The 10901-nt window shown below is 35.5% G+C and overlaps 1 pseudogene; it reads right to left on the bottom strand.

The window, feature by feature from the left end:
• Nucleotides 1–6134: 6134 nt before the first annotated feature.
• Nucleotides 6135–8980, bottom strand: LOC145129167 (putative late blight resistance protein homolog R1A-10; annotated as a pseudogene).
• Between the last annotated feature and the right edge of the window lie 1921 nt (nt 8981–10901).

The following is a 10901-nucleotide window of genomic DNA, read 5'->3' as shown; positions in this document are numbered from 1 at the left end:
AAACACGAAATCAAGCTAAAACATCAAACTAAGAGATCTAGATGATAACAAAGCAAGGTATCGACTTTATACCTCAAAAGGACTGCAACAAATGGAGAGTTTCTTGATCTAAAGCCCTCTTTCCAAACTAGGCACCTCCAACTTCAAAGCTCCTTCCAAAGAATACCAAAAACCAACTCTCAAGGCTCACCACAAGCTCACACACTCAACCTTGGAGGATAATGCACGAAATTAGGGTTTGGACAAGGAGGCTGGTAAGGAGGCCAGCCAAGGGACTTGCGGTCTTTAAATAAGGTGCAACACCCTAAAAATTAGGGTTTCTTCATAGACGCCAACTCGCCGAGTTGGTCCATAAATACCCGCATCCAAAATCCCTCTCGACACGACGAGTTAGAGTTTCCAAATCGCCGAGTCCCAAATGAAAAATACGATTAATTAGAAAATTAAGCTTATACCAAAATCGAGCCTTACAAGAGTTGTTCTCTTGTAGCTCAATTTGTGGTTCATGCTTGCGTAGTCTTAATATATGTTGTGGGTGTTCTAAGTTGTATTTTAGCATGTTCAAATAATGTATATACTAAACATTCAAAAGGTCATTTTTGACATTAGAAAAAATGATACTAATCGTCATGTTTTTTTAGGAGAGTCATAAAATAAATAAAAATGAATAACTCATCTTAACCCAAATAAGGCCTGGGTTAGTTGGTTTGGGGACATTTGGTTTTTTAAGTAATTCATTTTGGTTTTAGTTAAATTTTTATATTTCAGATGCACCAAATAAGCATTTAGATTAATATTTATATTTTTTTAATATTTTATAGAGATGAAACTTACTTTTCAATTTTCTTTAATAATACATATCATACGATGTAAAAATAGGTATGGATTGTACTTTGCAATTTCTCTAAAGTTAAAACATTTTGTAAGTTGTAAAATTGGATGTCGAATTTTTCCTTACAAATTTTCTAGAGTGTATGTGTTTTTGATGCTAAATTAGAGTCGCAACTTATGTTTATTTTGGTTATTCCACACCCCTATTATCCATAGTAAGAAAATATAGAACTGAAATTTAAATGGTTTAATCGGATAACTGAACTAAAGAATCCAAAACCAATTAAACTAACTTATGTGAGTGTTGGTTTATATACCGAAACACTATTAAACGGATCCAGACAACACCGGGTAAAAAGAGGGTATTTGCATTGCACAAACTTGACCTTTCACACAAAGTTGTCTGCATTCATTACTAGAAATGGAAAATATAGTACGGTTATATTTGTATATATAATACGGAAGGTCGTGCCCTGTTATATTGGGGGTGTATTAGATTAAAGATATAATAGAGTACGGTTGTTTAACCTGTTTAACCGTACTCTATCTCACATATATAATTTACATCTCACATATATAATACGGCTTGATAATGGTGGTGTAACCGTACTATATCCCCAGACTATCCGTATTACATTCCAAATTCAATTCCTATAATAATCTGTATTATATAACCATTTATAATATTATATTATTCGGTTTTGTATTAAATAACACAATATTTTATACCCAACAATACTCTATAACAACATGTTAACACCAAACATCAAATTTATCACACAATGAAATTCAGAATAATATAGAAACACAAACAAACATGGTACACCAAATAAACGATGAGTACTTGTTCTATTAATCCTTCAACATGGCGATCTTGGTATGTAGCTGCTTTGAGCATTAAGGGAAAACACACTAGCCTGAAATAATAAAATAACATCATGAAAAATAATATAATGATGATGATAGATAATAATATCACTTTTTCTAATTACCTCTGCAGACCAAATTAAAATTAAAAGACATATGTTAAAAATATCTTGCATGTCATCTCCCCTCACCTTTAAATCTATATCAAGAAGGTTAACTAAATAAAACAAAGAAAAAATATATTTCAAATGGGTAAAGAGAAAATAGTTCCAAAATTAATCATTACAAAAGAAAACAACTATCAAAACTCACATGATATAGATATAGCCAACATACCGTAGCAGCAAATTTCATCTGGAGTGGAATTTATCATGTGTTGAGTTATTAGTAAGAATAATAAAGAAAAGTAAATGACATTGTCATAAACATACGTTCCTAATTACAAATATATAATTTAATATTTACCTTGTTGGAGGGCTAATTAAGATGGAAATGCAACTACATACCCGTTGAATCCTTGAAAATCCCGTTTTAAGATCTTCAAGCGATGCTGTAAAGTGTAATCTTAACCCCAAGTGTTGATGAGGATATTTGTGGTTCTTTGGCTGGAATGTGAATCTGATATGTAATGATATCATATGGATATATACCCCTGTTAATGTTTCATTAACCAGGTCATAAATAAAATCAATTTTACTGCAGGACACGACATGACATGACAAGACATCACAAATGTGTTTGACATGTATTGAATCGAGACCGAGACTAATGTCAGTGGGACAAAAATTGCATTGCAACACAAAAAGTTGGGACATGGAGTCACTCTCGCTACTCTTGTATGTACAAAAGACGTTAATACCCTCATTATCTTCATCATTGAAAATAGCCCTATATAGTGTAATAAAAGTAAGACATAAAAGACTTGTAAATTAGTTACACCTTCGTTAAGATGAATTGTTTAAAGTAACTATTTCCTTCCTTCGATGTTTCAGATCAAAGAAACAAAGTTCCAGGTCAAGTTGATCCGCTGCAAATCAAGATATAGATTCAGAGTTTGCTTTGATGCTAATATTTTAATGTAAACAACAAGTTCCAATTATACCCTTGGAAGGCTGAGATGTGTGGGATAGGCATTACCTAACAGTGTGCGAAATCTTGTAGAAAAAAGGTTTTAAAACACTATTTGCTGCAAATTTACATGCCATTTCTTAGCCTTTTAATGTCTGCATTTGGCTTTGAAACAAAGGAAAACAATCAAGGTCACTCTCTTTAATTTATCATCTCAAGGTTGACCAAGTTTCACGAATCACAATTCCTAAAAAATGACATCATCAATCTATACATGCTTGAAAGTTCCTTTATTCCAACAGGTGGTATCAACATAAAGTTTGTTTAACTATATCAACAAGTTTTTATTAAATAATATGTAAATATGGATTTCAACAAGTTTTTACTCCAATACATGTCTTATAAGCAGAATGCAAAACAATGGTTTTGCACTTTCTTCTTTCAAATCCATCTAAGTAGTACTCATTCTCATTGCATCAACAGAGAGAGATATGGACATGGGTGGTCTAGACATTATAAATTTGTTCCTATTAGAGAGTGTGAGTGATCTCCATGACTAACAAATTCCACTAAATGCCGGAAAATCAACAACTACAAGTTGCATCATAACTCAAAAGAGCACATCATGGTTAAGATCTTTCAACCAATCACAAGTCTTGTACCTTCTAAACTAAATATACAAGGAAAAAGGGGTGAATGGGAAGACAAGACGATGCTCTTGTGGTCGCGCCATCGTGGTGAGGAGGAGAGAAGTTGTAGCGTGGGAAGTGGTGAACATGTGAAAAAGAAAGGAATTGTGCTCTGGCGATTTAAAAAGGAAAAATTCTTTCACTCTCATTTATTTCATAAAAACATGCACAAAAATAAGTAAAACCACATCTTGTAACGCCCGGATTCTGGTATGTATTTTAAATCAATTTATTCAACTTTGTACAGGAACTCGACGAGTTGAAGGCCCCAAACTCGTCGAGTAGGAACAGAATTTGGACGTGGAACTTTAAGTCTACTCGACGAGTTAAGGGACCCCAACTCGATGAGTAGGGCTGTCAGATTGAAACCCTAATTTTCAGGGTGTAGCACCCTATTGAAACACCTTAACCTCCAAAGGATGGCCTCATTTGCAGCCTCCATCGTCCCAAACCCTAGCTACGAAACCCTAATATGTTTTTGAGAGCTTTGAGCCATTCTTGCTGCTTTCTTGAGGTTTTGAAGAAGAAGAGACTTGAAGAAGGAGCAAGGAAGTGAAGGAGAAGAGTAGATCCAGAAGTTGAGCTTCATTTCTGGTTCATCAGAGGTAAAAAGCTCCTATCTTGTCCATTGGAAGCTTAGATCTAGTTTTAGGGCATTTTCTCCATGTTTTGGTCCAAAGATGTTGGCATTTGGGATTTGGACGTTCCATGTGGGCAAACTCTTCAGATCTAGAGCCTTTGAGGGACTCCATGGCATAAAGGTGCCAACTTTATGGCCATGGGAGTCCCATGCAACTTGTGGATCACCTTTTTGGACCTTTGGAGCTAAATAACCCATGCATGGACGTAAAATTAGCAACTTTACGTGATATATCGACCCTAGGGGACCAGATCTATGGTTTGGAAGCATTGAACTCGATTGGAAGTGACTGAATGAATTTATACTAACCGAACTCGACGAGTTGCTCATCCAACTCGGCGAGTTGGGTTGTGGTTCTCCGGCCTTTTCTATTTGCTGAGCAAACTCAACGAGTCTAGGAGACGACTCAACGATTTGGCCATGGTTTTTGGGTTTTGAAGACTGAAGAATTCGATGAGTTCAAAGAGGAACTCAACGAGTTGGGTCGAAGAGTTCTGAGTCTGTAAAGGGTGAAAACTCGACGAGTTGACTGGAAAAGTCTTGACTCTGTTATAGGGAGAAACTCGACGAGTTCATGAAAGAACTCGATAAGTTGGATCGCGACTTCAAGATTTTATGATTCATGGAACTCGACGAGTTGATAGACCAACTCGGCGAGTTGAGTCAACCAGGATGTTGACCTTGACTTTGACTTTGACCAAAGTTGACCCTTAAGGGTCATGAGTATGGAAGGATAATTAAAGGAAATGTTTATGCATAGGATTCATAGAGATATTGATTTCAGAGTAGGAGTCTTTGCAGCTATACCTAGTTATCGAGGTGAGTTACCTTCCAGTAGAAGTGGGTCGAAGGCACCAATGCCGACCCACTAGTAGCTGATTATAGTTGAGATGATTGTCTATGTGATAATTGTTTGATATGCCACTATCTGTTATGCTTTATGTGCTAGTATGCTATGATATTATGTGGTAGTTATAGGAAGGGTAGGATAGACCCTGTTACCATTTGAAAGGACTGAAGGGGTAGGCCAGCACCCATATATGCTAGGCAATATGTGATATATGTATATATATGCTAGGATATTACATGGTAGTGGTAGGGGTGAAACAGTTCCTGGTTACCGGTTGAAAGAGACCGAAGGGGTAGGCCAACACCCAGGTATGCTAGGCAGTTATCGATTGAAAGAGACCAAAGAGGTAGGCCAACACCCAGGTATGCTAGGCAGTTACCGGTTGAAAAAGACCGAAGGGGTAGGCCAGCACCCATATATGCTAGGCATTATGTTATTGTATGGTATGTGGTAGGATGGGAGAACTCACTAAGCTTTGTGCTTACGGTTTTTAGTTTTGTTTCAAGTATTTTTTTTTCGAAGGGAAAGGAGTCGGTCTGACTGCAGCGCATCACACCGCTATTGTCTGCACTATGATGTTCTTGGGATTTGTACTCTGACATTATTATAACTTGTTTGAGACATATGACTTATGGTTTTTATGATATGAGATAACTCAATGATGTTTTCAATAATCTGTTTTATGAATTACTAAATTAAAAATGAAATTTTTGGTTTTGGATTTTTGTAATAACCGTATTACATTAATTTACCGTATCACATTTGACGCTATCTAGTAGTGTTTATGGTTTGAATCATGAATTTAAGTAATTTAAAAAGTGTTAGAAAACGAAGTTCACTTATGTGGCATCTTGTTTCTGCATATCAAAGAGTATTTATTCATGATTTAGAAAAAAAGAACACTATCTTGCTTTGATACCAAGTTTAATAACACAAGAACAAAAGTCCTCCATATATATGATGGAAGGAAGAATGCCATCACATGGTAAATATTTTCTCATACAAGACAATTAATGCCAGGTTGCCTTATCCTTTCACTCCTAACGAGGTAAGAAGACTTGATTAAAACAAAGATTCAACCAGGTAAGAGAAAAAACCAAATTTAACACTACCAAATTTTGGTTAAAGAATACCACCAGACATTGTACAAGGTAGCAAATAGACCAACTAATTATGTATTAAACGTTCATGGTGTCAAGTAAAATGTATTAATCATCATGCTTGGGTATACAAGAGGGCATTTTCCTTCCATCAACAAAGATCTCCAGTTCATAGTTTCCGACATCATCTTGCTCCTGTTGTATTTTTTGAAGGGATACAAGAAGAGAAGCACCACAAAAAAAAACTTTAATATACTCAAGCGTTGAGATGTCACCTAATTCAAGGGGTATCTCTATAAGATCATCACAAACCCCTACCTGTAATTCTTCAAGACATGGAAAGTTAATACTTGAGGCTTCCCATTGTTTGATATTTAATCCTGCAAATCTCAAGAATTTCAGTCGTTGAAACGGCTCCTCACCTGTTTCCCACAGGGTTCCCTCAAATCCATTGTGTGTTATTACAAGACTCTCAAGATTAGGTAACGACTGAATGATTGACATGTCGCTCCACGGTAGACCACACCTTACAATTTCAAGTTCTTTCACTGTTGCAGGGAACCTAATGTGATATTTTCCCAGGTTTGGTTCACCTCTGACAAATTCTCGCTCAACAGATCTCCTTCTGCTGTAGCCCGATCCAATTATCTTCAAGATTTGTAGGTGATGGAGTACTTCAAAGTCATTTTCCTCATCAGAGTAAAGAGTACATGTAAGATCATTGATACTGGGAAAACATTTCTTAAAACTATCTACCCCAACTCCCACCACAACATTTGAAATATTTTCCAGTTTCATAGGTTTTCCAATAAAAGGAAGATAAAGATCTGCTTTACAGTCTAAATTCCTCAGATTCACCAAATTTGATATGCTACTAGGTAAAACCATAGAACCAGAAGTTGTGTGAACAATAAGGGTTTGAAGGTTCCATAAATTGCATATTGACGATGGGAATAATGAAATCCAAATTTCAAGGTACCTTAAGTGAACTAGTAATGCTAAACCGGGGGAAAAATCAATCAATCTACATCTTTCTAGATTTAACACCCTGAGAAGTGCAAACGATTGGACAAACTTTGAGATATTATCAGTTAAGGTTGTTTTCCTATGATTGCACAAAAGCGATCGAATACTCGGGGTGGTCGAAAGACACAAACTCATAATGTCAATTTCTTGATGTGTGACCACACGACGTTGCTTATTTGTGGTAATTACCTTTTTCGGATTTTTCAATTTGTTGATTTGTTTTCCTATGAAATCATAAAGACGATTAGATGGTGGTGATTCTATTTTCAGGAAGAATCTTTCTTCTTTTCCTTTTTCCACACATACCTGCCTCACAAGATCATGGACTTTAAAAACAAAGACATCACCCGTTACATACCTATTTTCTACAATTAGAAGATTTCTGTCAACTAGATCCGTCAGGTAACTGTTTGCAATTTCCTCCAACCTTCGACTTCCATCTTCCTGTATAAATCCCTCAGCCATCCATACCCAAAGCAACGATGGTGAATGGATCATGTAGTCTTCTGGAAACCCTCCCAGATAGAGAAAGCAGTCTCTCAAGTGAAGAGGTAGATGGTGGTAACTTAATGCTATTGTTTCCAGACATCCTTTCTGGTTACTAAGAATGTACGATCGGACACTGCAAGAAATTTTTAGCCACAGATCTTTGTTCCTTAGTTCTTTTGCTAAAACGCCTGCCATCAGAATCAGAGAAAGCGGCAATCCATGACAGTTTTTTGCAAATCAACCATTCGGGACATTCGTCTCCTTGGAACACCTTTCCACACAGCAACTCCCAGCTTTCTTCTTCTGTCAAATGTTTTAAATGATGAACGAGTCCATGTGATTTTGCATGTGCTGCAACTTCAGTGAGGCGACTGGTAAGCAGAATTCGACTTCCAGAGTTATGGTCAGGGAAAAACAACTTCAGCTTATCCCATGCCTCTTTACTCCAGATATCATCAATGACAATCAAATATCTCTGACAGTATAGGCTCCTGTGCAGCATTTTATGAAGTTGAGAGTCTGTTTCTTTCTCAAGCTTTAACTGATCATCTATGGATGACAGAACTTGAATCAAAAGATCCCTCTTGTCATATGTTTGGGAAACAGTGACCCATCCACGGACATGAAAATGATAAACAACAAAGGGATCAGTGAACACCTTGTTAGCCAGGGTGGTCTTACCAATTCCACCCATACCAACAATAGAGACCACATCCAAATGCTTTCCATCTTCAACAAGTTTGTCCCGTATTATCTCAGCATCACAATCAATACCCACAACGATTTTTTTCCAGTAATTTCTTCGATCCGTGTGAACTTCTAATGCGGGAAGCTCCAGCAGACTGAATTTGCACAACATCACCACCTAGCCCCACCACCATTTCTTCTAATACTTTCTTCGAGCCTAGTGAATTTGTAGAGTTGGAAGTTCCAGCAGCAGCAGCAGCTAACTGCATTGGCAGTCTGTCAGTTCTTTGAGACGAATCCATCTTCATATGATCAGTTTTTGCAGTCATGAATTCCAATTTGATTGAAATAATTGATCTCATAACATCCTCAAGATTCATAGAGGTTTGAAAGACATCAGAGATAGTGAAATACTCGTTATATCTATAGTAGACAGCAGATACAAAGATATCAACAATATCTTCTGCCTCTTCAGCTGCAGCTTTGAATCTTTTCTTCAGTTTTCTGACTTCTTCAAAGTTGTGTAGATCTTGGTCTTCGTGGTTGAAAAGGGTCTGTATCATGGAGCCAAGTTCTTCATAAAGCAGTTGGAATTGAGGCCTTTCACATAAGATTAATGGGTTGTTGATCACTGGAATATCATTGGAGTATATGAGCTGCTTCAACTTTTCCATGAACATGTGCACATTTGCATATGCCATCTTGTTTATTCCTCTCGTGAAGAATAGCAAAAGCCAAAAGGTTGGTTGCTTTTGAACTTTCCTTGTAAACTAGGTGGGTTCATGTTTGCAAAATGGGGTAATGGTCCCACCAATCCACCAACTCTTAAAAAGTCCAAGACGTCATTTTTTGAATTTTAATTATTTTTTGAATAAAATGCGGAAATAGGCCATATGTGACTGTGTTATGTTGTCTTTTTATTCCAGTCCAAAACGAATTTCTTTTAAAATATCATAGGTTTGCCTTTTTGTTTGGATACATATACTCTGTATTTTTGTCTGCTATTTTAGTGTTTTTTTTTATCAAATTTAAAAGACCCATACACAACCACCACCCCACCCACTCCATTCGCATCCCCTGCCTGTCTTCTTCTTCTTCGGTGAAAATAACACACTAGCCCCTCATTCTATGTGGACACCAAATTTTTAAACCTGCAAATTGGAATCATTGAAATACAGTCAAGGGTTCACATGGTTCTTAAAGAGTTTTTACAGGAGTAGAGTTCAAATTTTAGCAGAATTTGGTGCTGACTAATAGCATCTGAAACAGTGCCAAAGAAGCTTGAAGTAATTTGATCATACTCCCCCAAGCAAATTTATAGTGGCATTTGGGCAGGATGTAGAAGTGTAAGGCTCATAGTAAAGTTTTCTACAAGCAATCTACAAAAAATGTGACCCACTTTTAGTATCTTTTGATATCACTGGAAGTCACAATATGGGAATCTAACAACTTAAGAAATATCTTTAGTGAAACTTTCAAAAGAAAGACTAATTACCCTTTTTGGTCATAAACAAAATAATAACAGTGGATAACATATGATCCAAAGGGATATAGTGGACCTTTTAATCCTTTCTTGTTAAAGCTTGTTGAATTCTCAAACAGTTACATTTATTTTGTTAAATTAAATCTTTTAAACAATTACTTACACGAGTTAGTCTCGATTGCTCACTTGTACATCCCTGGTTCGGCTCACAATCTGTCCCGTGTCAATTATCTATTGCACCTTAGATTTTTGTGTCTCAGGATACATCTAATATAAAACCAAAGTACTTACTATTTGTAGTAAATCATCAATAAGGTATAAAATGTAACAAAGTTCAAACATTTTACCTCTTTGTATCATGTACTAATGTAAGGTTGAGTTCTGTGAAAACTAGGAAATGATTGTTTCTTCCCATTTTCAGATGATTAGAAGTTCGAAATACCTCTTTGTAATTTCTGTTTAAATTAATTCGATATATATATATATATATATATATATATATATATATATATATATATATATATATATATATATATATATATATATATGTGTGTGTGTGTGTGTGTGTGTGTGTGTGTATCAAAGAACCAAAATGTAAACATCCAAAACAAAGAATTTGACATCAAATTGGAAAAGTACAAAAAAAACCCCAACACTAAAAAATCTTGGATTCGGAAATAAAATTAACATCCAGATCCAAAACAGGGACGAGCCAGCAATTAAAAGGTCCATTGTACCAACGGACCATATAAATCAGAAATTAGTGATCTGAAAAATTCTATTTTTTGTTAACTGTTACTCAAAAGTCAGAAGCATTGATTTTGGTAAAAACACCGTATAGTCATTGATTTTTGTTAACAAATAATCAATACTTATGCTAAAAGAAGTAAGGAAAAATTTCATATATGTCCTTACAAACATTAAAGATTATGTATATATTCTTTGAAAGTTTATAATTACTTATATATCCTTCTTAACTTATTAAACTCTCATTATATATATATATATATATATATATATATATATATATATATATATATATATATATAGGGAGTGGTTCAAATGAGAACCCAAAAAAGTTAAGAACCCTAAGAACCATTTTTAAAATGTTTTCATTAAAGGTATTTTGGACAAATCAAACATTAATATTATTTTAAACAAACTTTTCCGT

The sequence above is a fragment of the Lactuca virosa genome, chromosome 8 (assembly GCF_052849685.1).
Source record: "Lactuca virosa cultivar CGN04683 chromosome 8, Lactuca_virosa_CGN04683_v6, whole genome shotgun sequence".
Classification (NCBI taxonomy): Eukaryota; Viridiplantae; Streptophyta; class Magnoliopsida; order Asterales; family Asteraceae; genus Lactuca; species Lactuca virosa.
This window is presented reverse-complemented; position numbering and strand designations above follow the sequence as displayed.